Here is a 21,382-nt window from a genome sequence, read left to right as displayed (position 1 = left end):
GAGACCTGGGATTGAATCCGGACTCAGATACTTAGCACCCACCCAGAAACACCTGGCCGTGTAACCTTGAGCAAGTTACTTAACCCCAATTGCTTAGGGGCAGCCAGGTGACGCAGTAAGAGCACCAGCCCTGGAGTCGGGAGACCTGTTATTGAATCTGGGCTCAGATACTTAGCACCACACCCAGAAATAACTGGCCGTGTAACCTTGAGCAAGTTACTTAACCCCTATTGCTTTAAAAAAAATATATGATGACCCAAAAGTTAATAGTAGACAGCAATATTAGTCCATCAAATAGATGCCAAAACTATGAGCAAGATAATGACTGTAGGAAAACAAATAAGTCAGAAACCAGGTTTCTGTAAAAGACGGTAAGCAGAAACTAGAAATATGACAGCTTGTTGGACAGCAAGTCAATCAACAGCAAGAGGGTTGGCAGCAGCTAGAAACACAACCAGTTGGATGGCAGCAAATGGTTCTGAAGCAAGTAGTTTCACAGTAAGAGGGATGGCAGCATCTGGACACACAGAAAGTAGGGTGGCAACAGGTTGTCTAGCAGCAGGTGGGATGGCAGCAAGAAGGTTGGCAACAATTGGTGGGTTGGCAGTAGCTAGACACACAGCAGGTTGGCTTTCAACAAGTTGTTCTGAAGCATGTTGACTGACAGCAAGGTGTTCAACAGTTGAACAAACAGCAAGTTGGATGACAGCAAGGTTGGCAACAGCTGGACACACAACAGGTGGGCCTACAACAAGTTGTTTTGCAGCAAACTGTTCTGCAGCATGTTGGCCAGCAGCAGGTGGGAGCATAGAAGCAGGAGTTCACCATGATGGTTATGGAGGTTTCTGTTGAGTTGCAAGAGAAAGGTACCCAGATTCTGAAAAGCCCTCCTACTCGATATCTTTTTATACATAACCCCACTACCTAAGCATGGGCCAAAGGGCAGAATCCTTCCTTGTTGTTGTTTATGCCATGTTCTTTATCCAAAACAAGAAGTTGTCCATACTAGTCATTGTTGACTAAGAGTTGGTATAAATCTTATTAGAATAAATGACTTTTTGGTTCCCCATTTGGACTCATCCAATCCAATCTTTACTCAAGAGTTAGAAAGTCCATCTTCAAAGATATTCATCATTATCATGAAAGCATCTATCATCATCATTCAAGACAGGCCCATATGATAATTTAATTGTTCTAAGAGGGACATGACCCTAAATAGAGGATAAACCAACTTCTTCATGTTATAGCTAAGGAAACAGAGTGATTTAATTATTTCACCAAAGGCATATAGGTGGTAAGCAGGACAGGGATAGGAAATCAGATCATCCTGCTCTAAAATTTATCATTCTTTTTGCACCATGATGCTTCACTCTTTCCCCAGCTCTTGATCTATCACTATTTTGAAACTTGTTATGTCAAAATAGGATCCCAACAACAAGAAGTTTGTGATTTTGACCCTGTAGTTGAATGTAGTTGAAAAACTCTGAATTTGAAGTCACAAAATCTTCTGAGTCACTTATTGATTGAATGATTTTCAACAAGTCACATGACATCTCTAAAAATTAATTTCCTTACCTACAACCTGGGAATAAAAATGCCCATCTTTTGGGTTTTAAGGGATTTTGTCAGCATTTAGTTATTTAACCATGCAAGTGTAAATTTATTTTATGAAAAAAATACATTAGCATTATTGTTCAACTTTACATGCAAAAAAAACATCTCTACTCAGGGTGGCTAGGTGGCCCAGTGAATAGAGCATTGTCCCTGAAGTCAGGAGGACCTGAGTACACATCCAGCCTCAGACACTTGACACGCTTACTAACTGTGTGACTTTGGGCAAGTCACTTACCCCAATTGCCCTCCAGAAAGCAAAAAGAAAAATCTCTACTCAAAGCCAGACCTCATCTCACTTCCTGGCAATTTTATTTCAAGTGCATCAGATTAGAAATCAAACCTCATTTTTCTCACTGGATGTGAAAGAAAAGAACCAGCATACTACATGCCTATAGAATGCCTAGGAAATATGGACAATACTTTAGGGATGACAGACTATTAAGGGTAAGAACAAGATTAAATAAACTTGTGCCTGATACAGGGGCATTCTTAGTCAACCAGTTACTAGAGGATTGAACCTCTACCCAGACAACCACTACCAGGGTTTTGTAAATTTCCTACTGTACACATGGCAAGAGGTTATCAGTGAGTTAAAGGAGAATAAACAACTAAGTAGAAATAGGACATAGAAGAACCAATGTGATGCATCTGGTCATCAAAGTTGTCAGTCACCTTGATCACAACCGTCATTTCTCTGGGTACTTTACATTTAGGCAAATAAGCTTTGAATCTTTAGGCAGAAAATCAATCTATAACAAATGCCCTTCAGAAAGATGCACAATAGTTGAATTTATCAGAGAGTGAATGACAGCAAGTTCGGCAACAGCTAGACACAAAGCCAGTTGACCTTCCATAAGAATTTGACAATGGACTATTTTATAGCAGGTTGTCTGACAGCAACAAGTTGGTCAACAAGAAGTTGTTCTACAATATAGGGTAATAATAATAACAATAATAACTGGCACTTATATAGTCCTTCAAGGTTAACAAAGGGCTCTACACATGTTTTTCTTTTTTTTATATTTCATTTTTCCTCACAACAACCTTGGGAGGTAAGTGATAGTATTATCCTGATTTTACAGAAAAGGAAAATGAATCATAGAGGTTAAATTGTTTTCCCAGGGTCATGCAGCTAGTAATTGTTTGAAGCAGCATTTGAACTCAGGTCTTATTTATTCCAAGTTCAGCACTCTGTAATGCACCATTTTGCTGCCTCTAAAGACAAAAAAAGCATCCTGACACAGTTTAGAATGTTGCTTCCCAGCCCCCATACAGATTCCTCAGGGAAAAAGTAAGATGATCTGGTTCTCCAATCATTTTGAGGACTTGCCACATTTTGTCATGATCCATACAAAGGCTTTTAGTGTAGTCAATGAAGCAGAAGTAGATTTTTCCAGGACTCCCTTGCTTTCTCCATAATCCAGGGATTGTTGGCAATTTAGTCTGTAGTTCCTCTGCTTCTTCAAAAACCAGCATGTTTTCTGGTAATTTTCAGTTCATATATTGCTGAAGCCTGGCTTTCACAATCTTAACCATAATCTTGCTGGTGTTTGAAATAAGTGCAATCATTCAGTCATTTAAACATTCCTTGGCATTGTCCTTTTTTAGGACTGAGACATAAATTGATCTTTTACAATTCAGTGGCCATTCTTGAGTTTTCAAATTTTGCTGTCATATTGAGTGTAGCACTTTTAATAACATCTTTTAGGATTTTAAAAATTTCAGGTGGAATTCCATCACCTCCATTAACTTTATTTTTAGCAGTGTTTCCTAAGGTTCACTTGACTTCATTCTCCAGGAAGTCTGAATCTAGACTAGGAACCACACCATTATGGTTACCAGCGATGTTAAGATCTTCCTTATAAAGTTCTTTGGGGCATTCTTCCCTCTTTTTCTTAATCTTTTCTGCTTCTGTTGAATCCCTACCATTTTTGTATTTAATCATGCCCATTTTGCATGAAACTTTCCTTTGGTATCTCTAATTTTTAAAAGAAATTTCATTTTTTCCATTCCATTGTTTTTTTTTTCTATATCTTTGTATTGTTCATTTAATAAAACCTTATCTCTTCTTGCTACTTCTTTTTTTTAAAGCAATTGGGGTTAAGTAACTTGCTCAAGGTTACACAGCCAGTTATTTCTAGGTGTGGTGCTGAGTATCTGAGCCCGGATTTGATCCAGGTCATCCCGACACTGGAGCCGGTGCTCTTACTCGCTGAGCCACCTGGCCGCCCCTAAGCAATTGGGGTTAAGTAACTTGCTCAAGGTTACACGGCCAGGTGTTTCTGGGTGGGTGCTAAGTGTCTGAGCCCGGATTCGATCTCCAGGTCCTCTCAACACTGGAGCCGGTGCTCTTACTCGCTGTGCTACCTGGCCGCCCCTCTTGCTACTTCTTAGGGAGCATTTTTTACTATATAACTTTTCAGTCTTGTTTGGAGTACCAATCAGTAGTATCTTATAGCAATTGAAGATAAATAAATAAAACCTTTTATCCAAAGAGGTAAGATTAGAGGAAGGAGGAATTATTAAAATGAGAAAGGGGAATTATTTGGAATATAACTGGAAGGCTTTATTATCAGACTGAGAAAACATTCCCTATTAAAGAACAGGGAAGAAAAGGACATTATTAAATACATGTACAAATATTAAAGAGATCTGTTTTAAGATTGAGTTGAGATAACCAGCAATAGAAAGTTACAGGCATCTCTTATCTCAGACAACAAATAGTCTTACATTAGTGGATATCTATTATTTTCTTGTATAATTTGTTACATTTTATTTTCCTTCATCCCTATTTGTCATTTCTTACAGTATAATAATAGTTCATGACATTCATGTACCACTATTTATTTAGCTATTCCCTAGTCAACAAGTTTCTATTTTATTTTCAGTTCACTATTACCAAAAAGTCTTGCCATAAATATTAGGGTGTATTGGGGGCCTTTTTTGCAGTGGAATCTTTGAGGTAAGGGGCATAGACATTTTATTCACTTTTTTCTCACATTTTCAAATTGCTTCCCAAAATGGCTGCATCAATTCACAGTTCCACCAATGATGCTTGCTCTCTTTTCAAAATCCAGAAGGAAGGCTGAATTAAATGTGGATGAGAGAATGGAAAGTTGGGTTTTGTGAAGGGTATTGCTTAGACTTAGGTATTCATGGATTCATTATCATAGGAATGGGGAGAAGAAGAGAGTTGAGTTTCTTTGTCATAAGGATTGAGTCCTAGAAGAGAGCATATTCAGGTCACCTTGCACTTGACTGTCTCTGCGTAAAGCAGAAGGCTCCATGTCTTAACTCCACCTCTTTGTGGATTGTCTCCACCTGCAGGAAATATTCTAGAGGGGTTTCAAAGGGCTCTACTGTCCATTCCACCTAGACAGAGATGTGAATGATAGAATCAGAAACTGAACAGAGTGTAATAGGCTCAAAGGAACGGATCTAATAAAATGAGATTTTATAGAGATAAAAGTAAAGACCCTTTGTTTCTGGATCAATGGATGGAAGTAATCAGACAAAGCAGGAAAGAGAATAAGAAAACAATGAAGAAACTAGACAATAAAGGAAAATACATCTATTGCAAAGATTTGAGACTGAGCAATTAGTTCTTAGGAGAAAATTAGTGAGATTGTTAGTACAAAGGAATAATTTCCATTGTCTGTTGCCAGACTAGTTTGCTGTCTTGATTCAAAGATTAAAGCTGAATCCAGGGAATATCTTTTATGGGTAGATAGCTCATAGTGGCTAAGTAGGCATTCTGGGAGCTGAAGGAGAATGGCCAAAAGTCAGTTACTTGACCAAGTGGAGCAATAAAACAAACTCAAGGTGCTTTAGCAGCCAGTTGGTGAGAAGACAGTAGTTTGCCTGCAAACTGGTCACCAAAGAGTCAGGAAACTTGCATTATTTCCAGTGATACCAAGCAAAATGTAACATCCAGGGGACTTGAGGGCTTTCAGCAGGAAGATGATTGAAAGGGAGTTGGATGATATCAGGTTGGTAGGCAACAAAATATCTGGGAGGAAAAAGCAACTAGAAACACAGCAAGGTGGTGAACAAAGCCAAGGCCAACAGTAGGAAGGCTAGCAGTAGCTGGGAACATAACGTATAGGGTGACAGCAGGGATGGTAGCAGTTGAACATGCAGCAGATGGGGTGGCAGCAGGTTGCTTGGCAGCAGACTGTCCTAAGACAGGTTGGTTGACAAAAAGTTATGCAGCAGGAAGTGGGCTGGCAGGAGGAAGGTTGGCAATATCTGGATATTGTTGGCCCACAACAGGTTGTCTGACAGTAGAATGTCCTGCATCATATTGACTGGTAACAGGTGTGAGCACAGCAGCAGGAACTGACCATGATCTTGGTTATGGAGGCTTCTGTTGGGTTACAGAGGAGAGTTTCCCAAAGCCTGGGAAGCTCTTTGCTTTTTATCTCATGAATCAAACGTGGCCCAATTAGCAGACTCCTTCCTTGTTATTGTTAATACCATGTTCCATAGCCACAAGAACTATCTGGACTGGGAGTTACTGACTAAAAGTGATGATGGATCTTATTAGAATGAATAATTTAGCTGGTTCCTCCTTTGGGGCTCATGTACTTTGTCTTTCTCCTCTTCAAAGATTTTCATCAAATCAGCAATCACCATAATTCAGGATGGTTCATCATGTGACAATCACATAAAAGTATTGTCTATAGGTAGGAAAAAGCCTAGCTTTTCCCCTTGTCCTGACTCTGTATATCCAGTTATTGTCAATCAGTGTAATATACTGAATTCTAGAATGTTGTCAGAGCCCTATTTGTCTTTAGAGGCAGCAAAGTGATACATCACAGAGTGTTGAACTTGGAATCAGTAAGACCTGAGTTCACATCCTGATTCAGACACTTACTAGCTGTATGACCCTAGGAAAATTATTTAACCTCTCCTTGTCTCATTTTCCTTCTCTGTAAAATCAGGATAATAATATCATTTACCTCCGAAGGGTGTTGTAACATCAAAATTAAATGCACAAAATGAAAAAAACAAATCCCTTTACAAATGTTAAAGTAGTATGTAAGTACTATATAAGTGAAGTTTCATGGCAGCTGGTTTATTTAGGGCCATACCTACTGAGTAAGTAGTTGGTGTTCTCCTGTAACCTTGTAGTAAGTAGAACCCTCCCACCATCATTGCAGCAGCTACATAAGCAAAGCAATGACAGCTGTTGCTCCCTACCGGAATTGACTGGCTGACTCTGTCCCAGTGTCAGGCATGACAGTTCTTAGCCTTGGACTTGTTCTCCAGATGTACCCTTCCCTAAAGTTCTGACAGTATCCCCTTCCACACTTCAGATTCTCCCTCTTCACACCACAAAGGAAATATGAGGTTTGACTTCTACTTTAATGCATTTAGCAGTGAAATCATCAAAGATATGCAACCTATCTTTAAACAGATTTTTTTTGTTGTGTGAACTTTAAACTCAGAACAATAACGGTTGCACATTTTTGTAAAATGCATTGCAGTTTACATAACTGTCTCATTAAATGCTGACAACACCACAACAAAATGCATAAAGGAGATTATTTTCATACCCAGGCAAACTATAAGGAAACAAACATTTAGAGAGATGAAGTAACTTGTTCAAGGTCATACAGTGAAATGAGGGACTCAGCGTCAACTTGAATCTTGATTTGGGGATTTGAAATGCTAAATTCTTCCAAGTACACACAGCTACAGGATTAAATTCACAAGCTTGTTAACATCCTGGTTTAATATGAACCAATTTAACAAAAGCAAAAGCAAGAGAGGTGGACAGAGTAAGCCAGAAATATGTAATGGAAAAAACAGTTTAGTGAGTCAAAGGCTCTAGTTTTAAATGTCATTTGTGGGGGCAACTAGGTGGCTCAGTGAATAGAGCACTGACCCTGGAGTCAGGAGGACCTGAGTACAAATCTGGCCTCAGACACTTAATGCTTACTAGCCATGTGACCTTGGGCAAGTCACTTAACCCTAATTGCCCTGCTATCCCCCCTCTAAAAAGCAAAAAAAAAAAATTTAAAAAAATGTCATTTGTGCTACTTAATACCTGTGTGACTTTGTCTAAACCACTTACTCTCTATGGGTCTCAGTTTCCTCATCTGTAAAGTGAGGAGTTTAGATTAGACCATTTCTTAGGTCACTTCCCTCTTGATGTGAGCAAATTATCATGTGATGGGCCTTCTAATTTATAATAATAAATGGCTTTATGATGATGAACATCTTTGAAGATGAACTTCTTAATGCTTGAGGAAAGATTGGATGAGTCCAAGTGAAGAAAGAAACCAAATAATTTATTCTAATAAGATTCATAAAAACATATAATACCCACTAGTCTGGACAATTCTTTGTTACCAAAGCACATGGTATAAACAATAACAAGGAAAGACCCTGATCATTTGCTCAAACTCAACCAGTAAGGATGTATATAAAAAGCCCTAGAGAGTAAGGGAGTTGTTAGACTGAGAAATTTTCCATTGCAACTCAATAGAACCTACCCCATCAAGACCATGGTCAGTTTCTGCTGTTGTGCTCCTACCTGCTACCAGCCAATATGCCACAAGACAGTCTGTAGCCCAACAACCCATTGTAGGCCCACCTGTTGTGTGTCTAGCTGCTGCCAACCTTGTTGCCACCCAAGCTGCTGTGTGACCAGCTGTTGCCAGCCAATGTGCTGCAGGACAGTTTGTTGCAAAACCACATGTTGCAAGCCAATATGCCGTAGACCCAGCTGCTGCCATCCTTGTTGTCAGCCATCCTGCTGTGTGTCTAGCTGCTGCTAACCATCTACCTCTGGCTCCAGCTGTTGCCACCCATCTTACTACCAACTCACCTGATGTTGAGCAGTCTTCCCAAACAACCTGCTGCCACCCTATCTATTGTTTATCCAGCTGTGGTTAACCTTTCTATTATTGACAAACATGTTGTCTAATAACTTACCCTTTTTCTAACAAAGCTGATGACCATCCTGTGCAATACTTGCTGCCAACTTACTTGCTTTCATCCTATTGCTTATGGTCTTAGCATTTATGTGATGTATTGAAATTACTATCTTCCACTTATCATTGGGGCCATCATCTTTTAACCAATCTATAGGTTAGGGATAAGTTTCATGCCATTTAGATGCTAAAGGATATTGTGGCCATTATGATACTGCTCCTGGTCAAATCAAAGACCTTTCATGGATTTCTGTGTATTGGATTCCTTTTGCAAGCTCATTCCCTGACCTCCCCTTCCCAAAATAATAATAATGTATTCTCCTTAGCCACTGTGTCTATTGATGGAGGGAACCTCCAGTTGCCAATTCTATCCTTTGCAGAAAGGTGGACAACAAACTTTGTATAATCATGTTCTCATAATTATCCTCTAATCATTGTATCCAAATGTGCAAACTGCTCGGGCTTTAAGTGCTTGCAATTGTTAAAATTTCTCTCACTTCTAAAACTGTTTCCAGTTTCTTTATATGTCTCATATTGCCTTTCCTGCTCTTATTCTTAAGTGTTCCTAATAATGTTTCCTATAAACATGATTCATTTGCATAGCTAAGCTTATTCTACTTGATTTGTACCATACAGTGTTGTGCCAAAAGGAGGAGAGTAAAATTTGGAAGTGGACTTTGTTTTCCTCAGGACTGTTCGGGGGGTCAGGCCCAAATCAAACAGTGAGTCTGCACAGACAATATGTAGGCTTTAAAGGGATACCACGTAGCCAATGGTTAGGTATTACACAAGCAGAAACTTGCAGAGGCCAAGAACAGCGATTGGTCAGTACACATCTCGAAGTTCCCGCCAGCCAAGTCTCCTGACAGAGAAGCCCACCCGCATCTGTGGAGGTGGGCTGACTGGGTAAAGGCGGAGATTGGTAGGGGAAGGGACAGGGAAGAATGGGGTCATGCATGACAGGGAATTTACCCTAGGCTAACATTCCTACTCATAGATCCCTTGGGGACGAGGTCATGCACAGCAATAGGTGGTGATGGTGGTGATGTAACGCTAGTATATCTTTTTTTATTAAATTTTGTTTATTTTTAGTTTACATCATTCATTTCCACAAGATTTTGAGTTGCAAATTTTCTCCCCATCTTTCCCCTACCCACCATCCCAAAACAGTGAATACCCCCTCCCCGAGTCTGCTCTCTCCTATATATTCCTCCATCCTCCCTCCAACTTTCCAGTAGGGCAAGATGGATCTCCATACCCCAATGTCAGTATATCTTACAGTCCTTTGTGCTAATTTCCCATTCATAATCATGGATTTACATTGATTTGACCTAGGAAGGCATCCTGCTACAAGAGTATAAATTCTGACCTTGGAGTCAGAGGGACTTGGAATACATTCTCCCTACAAGGTCCTTCTAGTTCTAAATCCACAATCCTTCAATCTATGCCTTTGTAGCCAATGGCAGGTATCTGTAAACAAACTAAATGGAGATCTGATTTCTTAGTCACAATTTACCTCTTAAGTTCTCTCTGAATTTCTATGAAGAGAACTTCTTTTTTTTAGCTCTTTACTAGTTTGCTTGCCAATTCTCTTGATAGACTCATAACCTCTGCTATTAGGTTCCACTAAGGAAGGAGTGTCCTTCCAAGCTCTAGCCCTCCCCTTATCTAGTCTTCACACACTTAATAGCACCCAGATGAGTGGAACTCAAAATGGTATTACTAACAACATGCAACTCTTCTGGAACGGTCACAAAGATGCAAAACAAATTTATTGTTGTTGTGGAAGTAAAATAGCGACTATCCTACTAGAAGGGGGCAATGAATGATTACTGCTTGGTGCAGGTCTCAAAGTTGGCTTAAAGGGATGATATAGTAATGAACTTCAAGTATCCCAATTATCTGTCTGAGGATAACTGCAATTTTCTTGCTTATCAGAGTGGGAATTTCATCTTTTAGAAGACATAAGAAGTGATTAGGAAATAGATATTCCCTTTTTAGACTAATAAGTAAAGCAATTAAGAACAGGAATATAGGAAAGTAATAATGTCAATGTGTAACTTAAGGTAAATGAAGGAGAGTTATAAATGGCTTTATTTATACTCTAGATTGTAATTAATCCTTTCAATTGAAATGTCTTGGTATCATTCTGTATTAAGGGTATTTCATGTAGACGATGTATTACTGGGCAGTGTTTTTAATATGATCCTTAATGCTTTTTTGTTTGTATAAGTAAATTCAATCCATGAGTATTCAGTTATACTTCATTAACTTAACTAACCCTCTAGAAGACTGTTACATTATATGCTTTGTCTAAAATCAACAGAATCATCCTTATTTCACTAATACTTATCCTTCCTCAACCTTGACATATACAAACTCTCAAACAGCACTTTTATTTTTTTTGTTTTTATTATTAATAAGTAAACATTTATTATGTTTTATTTCAATAACTCCATGAAAATTATAAAAACATGGCTTATCCTCCTGTGCCTTCCTTGACATAGGCTTAGTGCTCTAGGATTGACACCTTTCCTACTCCACCATCACTACATTGCTTATTTCATCTCTATCTGTGATACATATAGTCAACGAATTTCTTTTCCTTCAGTTTCACTCTTGTCTTTTTCCTCTCTCAAGTCTACATGTGTCAATGAATTGTGAATCAGAAGGCCAACCTGGTGCTGTATGACAGCCATTGCCCAGTGACTGCTCAGCCCAGTCCAGAAACAGTGGAATGGATAATTGAGTTGACCATCACAAAGGAAAAGGCAAGGACTCCAGGATCATGGCTGTTTGGATAAGGTTTAAGGAATGCCTGCAAGGAGATATGTTGATCTCCCTTGTCTACTTAGATTCTCCACATAAACTTAAAACTCTTCCCTCAGATCATGGGAAAAGTGTTTAGCTTTGTTTTAGATATTTTATCTTTATAAATAGCACAGGTCTTTGATAGTCTGATTGTACTTATTAGAAATATGACTGGGAAAGGTAACTGAGAGGGAAACCTATTTCAAGAGAGAGAGCTAACACTGAGGTGTTTTGGTGGAATGTGGTCTCTGGGTAGGGACTAGGATTTTTGTTTTTGTTTTTTAAGAAATCTTTCATACAACTTTAAAAACAGATAAAGATTTATATGGAGAAACCCATCTAGTTGATCAATGCAGGGCCCGGGAAGAGGGGAGGGCATGAAAGATAGAAGTTCTTGAATATTCCATACTTCCCCATTTGTTACCATCCCTTAGATTCCCATTCGATAAGTACCAGAGAACTCTCATATCAAATTTTTCTGAGATCTTATTCAGTTCCTTAATTTCTTTCTTATATGTCTTGTTACATTTGTCTAGGTCTGAAAGATTTATACTAAGGTCCCCAAATGTTATAGCTTTACCTTCTATTTCTTTTTTAAATGTTATTAGTTTCCCCTTTAATCATTTAAATGCTATGCCATTTGAAGCATTCCTGGGCCATCTCCAGTCCTCCTGATCAGTATCTGGACACTGGACCCAGATGGCTCTAGAGGAGAAAGTGAGGTTGGTGACCTGGCACAGCCCTCCCTCACTCAAATCAAAATCAATTCCAAGTCATGCCATCATCTCCCTGATGTCATGGTCCTCTTCCAGAATGAAAGGTAAACCACATATACATATTTGATGTATATATAACAAATACAAATAGTATTTCATTTTCTACGGTGCTTTTATGCCAAACATAACTTCTCTGTTTATTTCTTGTAACTGTGTCTATTTTTACAGTCATCTTGTCTGAAATCATGATTATCACTTCTATTATGCTTCAACTATGGGCTGCCTGAGCACTGCATTAGCCCTGTTTCCTGTTATGCCTCCAGTGCAAGTCTGGACACTCTCTTCTGCCATTCATGGCTTGTCTCTAATCAGAATGTCTTCAGACAGAGCACAGCATGCCCACAGCGGGGTAGCAGCTTGGAGGAAACAGCACCCAAGTCCCTGCTCCTGCTCTGTTTGGGGCTGTGCCCGAGCACTGGGATCCAGGCTGCTTATTTCTGGTCTGAACCCTGAATTAAAGATGAGACCCAGCAACGTCCGCCTGGTGGGCAGCCATGTCACCATCAGCTGCTACACGCCTCTGAAGGACAACTACTTCCATCTGTTCGTCATGTATTTTAATAAATGGGGAACTGTCAGGGAAGAGTACCTGGCCATCTACCCAGGGCACGAGTGCCACCTGTACCACACTGCCCTAAGGGTTGAGCACGGCTCCCGCTACTGGTGCTTGTATTGAACCAGTCCAGGCCAAGCCCACATGTGGACTTAATCATTTCAGACGTTTTCCCTGGACCCACCTTGATTATCAGCCCCACGGTAGTAAAGGTCGGGGCCTCTGTGGACATCTACTTTAAGGCCCATCTAAAGGTCCAGACCTGGATACTGACCAAGGGGCAGGTTGACTTAAGCAACTAAGTGGTGGAGCACAGAGGTGGGGATTTCAACTTCACCATCTGGGACATGATAGAGAGTAACTTGGGAGATTACAGGTGCTCTGCTTATAACCACAACACTCTACACACCAGGACCTCCTCCAGCAACCCCGTGTCAGTGTACGTGGGCATAGTTGGCAGCAGCATCAGAGGCAGCAACATCATCAACAGCACCACAGACCACAGTCTCACTCCCAAATCTCCTGGAATTCCTCTCACCCCCATGGTTCTGGCCCTGATTTCCCTGCAAAGCCAGCAGGCATAATGCTGCCCAGGCCAGGATGGGTACAGGGATGGAGCAGCCAGACCAACAGGACTCCCTTCCCCTGAGACTCCCAAACCAGGCTAAATAAAGTGCTTCTGGGGAAAAAAAAGAATATCTTCTTGGGAAGTCCTGTACTGAGTGGAAGAGTTTACTTCCATTTTTTTTTCAATTTTCTTTATCATTGTTCCTTCTATTGAACTTCTGGAATACTGGAGAGTGCTGCAAGGACTGAGCTCCTCTAAAACTTTTCACAAGATCATCTTAATCAAAAGACCCCTCATTTTTTTTAAAACCCAACTCATACACCACCTCCTCCAAGAAGACTTCCTTTGTCCCTCTTATTGTTCTGTCCTCATGTAGCATTTTATTTTGTAATTCTCTAATTTACTTGTCTTATAATGTTTTGGATCATAGCTATCTGATGCTTTAATTCTTAGATCTTATTTGTGCTACTATGCTTCCCTGACACTGTTGTCACCACTACTGATGGATGGAGGTTCAGTACTGCCTACAGGAGGGCCTTTGATCTTCTTCAAGCTGCTAGAACCTCCCATCTTATCCCATTCAGCTTCTCAAAGATGACTGAAAGCTTGAAGAGTTTAGACTATCAGTTTTGGTAATTCTGCCTTGGGAGTATGCTGTCCTAATTAATGAGAGCCTACCATATCTAGTGAAAATCCCAACTGTGATTTATCCTGGTCATCTTCTTACCATACCCTTCCCCTCAACCCCCTCTATTATTTCCCCAAACAGTGATTGAATCACCTTTACCATTTCTTCTGGAAAATATGTGTCAATGGACTGCCTTAGGACAACACTCACCATGGTAGTGACTACCCAGAGCAAGAAACCCTTCCCTAATCATCACTCCCTTGTATGACATCTCTCCCTATTAGAATGCAGATTTCTTGAGGAGTGGTCTGCCTTGCTTTTTTGTATTTGGATCTCTGGTGCCTAGTCCTTAGTGGGTCCTAAATAAGTGGGGTTTTTACCCATCTATCCATTCACTCTGTTGTAGAAAAATAATTTATCACATATCTGAAATCTGCCTGATTTCCTATTGACTATATTGCTTAATGCTCTATACTATAAACCATAGACTAACAACGCACTACACACACACACACACACACACACACACACACACACACACACACACACAGTTTCCTATATTAGAAATGAGGAGTTGAAAGCAAGGAAATTTATTGTTGTGCATAAACTTACAAAGTTAGCACAACTATTTTTCACTGCTACGCAAGGCCACATCTGTCATCCCTTTGAGTTCTTATCAATCTTAACTTTCAAGAGTTGGGCCCCTATATTGCAGGTATCACTAACTCTTTCCTCCATCCATTCCCAAGCTTAAGACTTACCAGAGGCCCTTATCTCATCTGGGCCACTGATATGTTAAATTTTGTCTCAAACCCCTTCCCTGTTCAGTGCCAATTTCCAGCTCTACAGATCGCAGAGTGAGCATGAGATGTGTCCTTGAAGCTCCCTCCCTTCCCTCTACACATGACCTCACTGAAGCATGCCTGCTTCCTATCCCTCAAATAGCTCCCTTAAGCCTATAACTACATAACTATGCCATTATATTCATGACACTTTGGGATCCATTACTTTGAAGAGGGAATGGATTCCTCCTCCCCTCTTTAAACCTCCCCACACAACTGCATAGTTGTAAGAAATAACCATGAGCAATCTGCCTACTAACCAAAATTGTGGTCTTGTTGGTGCACAACACTGTCTTGGTATTTTATTATCTTCCTAAACTACAAGCACCATAAAGCTAAGGGACCATGTTTTATCTAATTTCATCTCTCTTTGTATTGCCACAGTGATCTGTTAAATAATTCTTTGTGTTGTTCACCATCTATTGTTACAGGCCCTCATCATTTCACACCTGGACTGTTTCCATAATCTGCTAATTAATCTTCCTGCCCCAAGTACCTCCCCACTCTAGTCCATCCTTCACTCAGATACAAAGCTTTCTTTCTAAAGTATTTATCTGATCATGTCACACATCCCACCCCATCCTTTCCACTCACTAAACTCCACTGACTCCCTATGACTTCCAAGATCAAGTTGTAAAATGATCTTTGGCTTTTAAAGCCAAATTCAGTCCCTTTCCATCTTTCTAGTCTTCTAACACTTACTGTCCTCTGAATGCTCTAGGATCCAGCCACATTTGCCTTCTTTCTCTTCTTTACACATAGCATGCCATCTCCCAACTTTTCCTTTTTACTGACTGACTCTCACATTTAGAATATTCCATCTCCTCATCTCTACCTCCTTGCTTCCCATACTTTAAGACTCAGATCAAATCCTACCTTTTGCAAGAGGCCTATCCCATTTCTCCCCACCCCCACCCCACTGCTGTGCCTTCCCTCTGCGATAACTTCCATCCACACTGTATATATTTTCTGCACATTGTACCTCCTGCCCCCGGCCCCATTCACGTGGGAGTTTCTTGAAACCAGGTGGCATGTTTTTGCTTTTCTCTATATCCCTAGTACTTAGCATGAGATCTGGCATATAGTATGTGCATTATTAGTTTGGTTGATTAAATGATTGATCCAAGTCATTCCCATGAACTTGCTCATCCCATTGGGAACAATTCCCAAACCCGTATCTCTAACTCTGGCCTCTCTCCAACTTCCCCATAGAAAACCCCACCAAGCACTTCATTGACTACTCAAGTTCAATAAGTCAAAAAAACACTCATCATCTTCCTGTCCAAAACCTGGCCTTTCTCTTAACTTCTCTTTCCTTTGATGTCACTATCATTTCAATCTAGTTCTCCATTATCACAATTTTATTAACCTTCTTATGGGTTTTCCAACCACCAGTCTGTATCTTTTTTCTTTTCCAGTCTGTGTCTCACATACCCAGTCAAGAAAACTTCCAGGGGCAGCCAGATAGCACAGAGAGTAAGAGCACCGGCTCCAGTGTTGGGACAACCTGGGGATCCAATCAGGGCTCAGACACTTAACATCCACCCAGAAACACCTGGCCATGTAACCCTGAGCAAGTTACTTAACCCCAATTGCTTAGGGGTGGCCAGGTGGCTCAGGAAGTAAGAGCACTGGCTCCAGTGTCGGGATGACCTGGGGATCAAATCCGGGCTCCAATACTAAGCACTACACCCAGAAATAACTGCCCATGTAATCTTGAGCAAGTTACTTAACCCCAATTGCTTAAAAAAAAGAAAACTTCCAAATGCACCCCTCTCATCATATCATTGCTAGACTTCAATACCTTCAATGACTCCCCATTTCCTACCAAATAAATTCCTTAGTCATTCAAGGCTTTTCCATATTTTACCCCCCATTTACCTTTCCAATCTTATCACCATTTATTTTCAAACAATACACATTCCAACTTAACTGAACTACTCAGCCTCTGCAAGAACATTTTTCTTTTCCTGTCTTTTGACTTACTTGTGCCTGAAATGTACTCCCCATCTTCCCCTCCATTGCTACATGTTGAAATCTTTCCCTTCCTTTGTGATACAAAACTGGTTCTGCCTCCTCTATGAAGTATTCCCTCTCTACTTTTTGTGTCCCCTCTCCACCTTCTGATGGAACATGTGCCCTTCCCTACCTTGGCAGTTGCTAATCATCCTTTGTGAATTTCCAAACAACCAAAAAAGTGCAAATAATTTTGTACCATGTGTAATAAGGCATCTTTATGCTTCATAAAGGATTCCATGTGTGTTTATGTACAATTAACAAAAAGAAGTGATTAGTCCTGTTAGATAAGTTAATGTTTAGTTTGAAGCTTGAAGAAAGGAGATTCTGTTCTTTGTAAATAAGCATTTTTGATAGGCATTAGCTTTTTTAATGAAGGAAACAATTATGTGATTTCATTTTATTTTTATGAGCATATGTCATATTATTGCTTGGTCCTGAAGTGATTTTACCTATTACCCTTAGCAATCTCACTTGTATTCAGACTTTGGAGAATAGGTTGTTATTATCATGTCATGATCCTATGAGAATGTGGAGCTGGATAATATATGAAATGCAAAATAAAGTATCATCCAAGGTGAAAAAAATCCCCATTCTCCTGGAAAGTGATCATTCCCTCCTCACATTTTGTGATAACATCTTTTCTGGACCTCTCCTTGTACTTTTCACATATGATTTTCTTATTCTACTGATGTTGCATTTCCACCTATTAGATTATAAATTCCTTGCAGGCAAGAATTCTGCATCATTTGATCTCCTATATCCAGCACCTACCACAGTGCACATAATTGGCACTTAAAAAATGCTCGCTGAATTAAATTGTCATAGCTTCCTAGTATATTCTTCAGGCAGATATAATCACATAGGAAATTGGAAAAGGGCACAATTAATAGCTAGGCTGGGAAAGCTATTCTAATTATGGTTATTAGTTTTTCTCAACAACAGCCCCATACAGTCAATTATAGTAATTTAGAGACATAGGGTTATAGATAATAACTCTGGAATGGACCTCAGAGGCTCCCCTCACTTGACAGCTGAGAAAGGCAAGGCATGGGTAGATTTTGTGCCTTGTCATGCAGCTCATAATCATCAGAGGCAGGATTCAAACCCAGGCCTTCTGACAGTAGAACCAGTGCCATTTCTTCTGTACCATATAGAATCATATATTCATTTGTAGAGCTGGAATAGACTTTAGAGACCATCTAGCCTAATGGTCTCCTTTCATAGGTGAGGAAACATAGGCTCACATACATGAAGGCTCACATAACACATACATGATCTGCCTAAATCTGCCTTAGTAGAGCCAGGCAATGATCTGAGGTCTTCTGTCTCTCAATCCAGAAGTCTTTCTGCATCACACTTGTCTCTTTTTCCCATTTAGAGTTAGAGAAACTGAGTCATAGGACAGTAAACTATTTGCCATGTTAATAGTTAAGAAGCCAAACTAACCTCAGAGGGGTTAAATCAGTCAACCAAACCAAATGGTTTATCAATCATTTTTAAATGTTATTTGCCTAAGGGATTAGAAAAGTGACAAGAGATATTTTAGAAATAGGCAAGGCAAAACTTGGAAATTGATTGAGGTGAGGACACGTAGTAGAAACAATAGGGGGGGTGGCTAGGTGGGGCAGTGAGTAAAGCCCCAGCCCCAGAGTCAGGAGGACCTGAGTTCAGATCCAGACTCAGACACTTAACACACACACACACACACACACACACACACACACACACACACACAAAACTAGCTTTGTAACCTTGGGCAAGTTACTTAACCCCAATTGCCCTCCAAAAAATAGGAATAGTTTAATGGATCAATTTTCATACCAGACACTTCTGTCAACCCCACTTGAGTGGAGGCAGCTGGGGTAGGGCAGGTGAGTTCCCTCTTGAAGCTAAAGCCCTTCCTGAATTCTCTCATCTGTAAAATGAGGGTTTTAGACTGGATTCCATCCAGCTGGAGCAGTTATTATTATCACTAATAATAATAAATCTCTCTAATTTACATTGCACTTTACATCCCACGAAGAGCTTCTCCTCTCATCTACCTTAGGAGATGGGTAATATAATTCTCTTTATGTTCATTTTGCAGGTCAAGAACCCAAAGCTCAAAAAAAAAAAAGCTCAATGATGCCCCCAATCACACAGCTAATAAAAACAAGTGAAGGGACTTGAAAACCCTAATTCCACCATCACCTAACTCCAAATCCTGTGTGTTTTCCCCAATACTGTTTACCACACTATCTGTAGTTCTATAACTTTGGGAGAAAGAAACCTTTTAGACTTTTTTATCTCCTTTCCATTCCTTGGCAATAAGTCATTCCCTAAGCTACACTCAGCTAGTCATTTAGCATACCAGACACAACTTTATTGCAGAATTGTGACTCTCATGGCATAAATTACAGGGACACACACCATATAGATACAAAAACTAGTTTAGATGTTAATACACCAGGCTGAGGAATTTCCTCAGTTCTAGATCAACAGATAGATGATAGATAGATAGATAGATAGATAGATAGATAGATAGATAGATAGATAGATAGATAGATAGATAGTTTCTCTATAGATATATAAATATTATATATATATATATATGTGTGTGTGTGTGTGTATACACACACCCACATACACATAATATGCTGCTAAATTTCTACTCTTCCTAAACCAGGTCCCCATCTCATTCTGTTTCTCTGAGAAGCCTGGTTTCTTTAATTTTGTCTTGCTCTTACACCTCCAGCAAAGTAGACCAATAATGCAGGGGATAATTTCTTTCTCCTCTCCCTTCTCCCTTTTTCACCTTCTTCTGAGTGTTCTCCATTTCTTTCTTCCTTCCCCCCTCCACCCGGTGCCAACTTTAGTAGACTTGGAATCAGGTAGTCTTGAATTAAAATTCTGCTTCAGACACTAGCTGTGTTACCCTGGGCAAATCATTTAACCACTCAGCCTCAGTTTCTCATCTGTAAAATGGGGGTAATAATTAGTACCTACTTCACAGGATTATTATAAGGATTGGATAAGATAATATATGTAAACTGACTTGAAAGCCGTAAGGAACTATAATAAATATTAAATATTATTACTTTCTGTCATAGAAAATATGAATACTTCTCTCCTTTTCCCTATCAAAACCTCCTCTCAGTAATTGGTTTGATACCTGTGTGATTTTGTACAAATCACTTAAGTTTCTCAGGACCCTACTAGTCTCATCTTTAAATTTAAGAAGTTGAACAAGAGGACCTCTAAAGCCCCTTTTAACTTTAAGTCTATCATCTCTGTGTTGTGGTACTAGTTATTTACACCTTAGCAAGAGTTTGAAATGCTACCTCTGTCAATATTATTAACTCTGTCTGCATTTTAAGGCTTATCACAAAAGTCAGTTGTGACTTTGCTCCAAAGGCTGCTGGGGACAGATATAACTGGCTCTATTGAGAGCTAATTGTTAAAGTTTCAGCATGAGAATTTACATCTTGGAAATTAGTCAATGCTACAGATCAGCACTTCATATATTATTTTATCGATCATATAGATTTTAAAAAGTGATAAAGAAATGTTAATAATTCAAACTAAACCTAAAAATGTGTTAGGGGTGCTTTTTTGGTGAGCCACTTGTGAAGTATGAGCACATTATTGCTTTGTCTACTTTTAAAGGAACTCTGGGCATTGGAGAGTAGGTGAAGGAGTTGTCTGAGGAGTGATATTCTTTCTCTGAATCCTTGAATTCATACAATGCAGGTATACATTCTTCTTATGGGTATACCTACCCTCTTCCCTAAACCATCCATCTCTCCTTATAAGTTTCATTCACTAGCTCCAGCTATGACAAAATGGCCCACCAGTTTTAAATCTCCAAAGGCTCTGAATCCCAATAATCCATTGGTCTCTATGCACTTGGAGACCCAACACATTCTTCTTCCCTTTCATGATCCCTTTATTTCCCAACTCTCCCATTTTCTCATCTATTCCTGTTCATCATAGTCCATGCATAAGTGTAGAATAGATATTTGGAGACCTCAGGCACATTCTCTCCATGCTTAGTTTGTCTTGACTTTTAAGTAGAGATTTCTATTTGAAGCCACATAAACATAATACACCGACTCATCAAAGGTGTATTAAAAATCTACTAAATGATTAAGAAGCAGCTAGCTAGATGTCATTCCTGGGCATCTATGTGCCACACTGGTTGGAGTACTGACCCAGGAGTCAGGAGAACCTGAGCTCAAATCTGGCCTTGGTCACTTACTGTGTGACCTTGGGCAAGTAACTTAACCCTGTTTGCTTCAGTTTCCTCATTGGTCAAAGGAACTGGAGAAGGCAATGAAAAACCACTCCAGTATCTTTGCCAAGAAAACATATGGAGTCATGAAGAGTTGAATGCAATTGAAATCACTCTACAGCAACAGCAAAGATGGAGATCATTTTGGATGGAGCCTTGAGTAAGGAAGATCAGAGTTTGAATTCTGTCTTAGACCCTTGTGTAACCCTGGGCAAGTCATTTGTCTCTCAGACCCTTAGTTTGCTCATCTGTAAAATGAAGGGATTGGACTCAATAACCTTCTAGCACTCAATCTATGAGAATAAAGGATCCTATGAATGAAAGGTACTACACTAGATGCTAAGGAACCTGATATTAAAT

The 21,382-nt window shown here is 39.7% G+C and overlaps 1 pseudogene; it reads left to right on the top strand.

The window, feature by feature from the left end:
• Nucleotides 1–9,327: 9,327 nt before the first annotated feature.
• Nucleotides 9,328–13,279, top strand: LOC138145828 (uncharacterized; annotated as a pseudogene).
• The last annotated feature ends 8,103 nt before the right edge of the window (nt 13,280–21,382 follow it).

The sequence above is a fragment of the Petaurus breviceps genome, unplaced genomic scaffold, assembly GCF_028583685.1.
Source record: "Petaurus breviceps papuanus isolate PSGF00001 unplaced genomic scaffold, PetGlider_PUasm1.0 90750, whole genome shotgun sequence".
Taxonomy (NCBI): Eukaryota; Metazoa; Chordata; class Mammalia; order Diprotodontia; family Petauridae; genus Petaurus; species Petaurus breviceps.
Note: the sequence above shows the minus strand (reverse complement) of the source record. Positions and strands in the feature narration are given on the sequence as shown.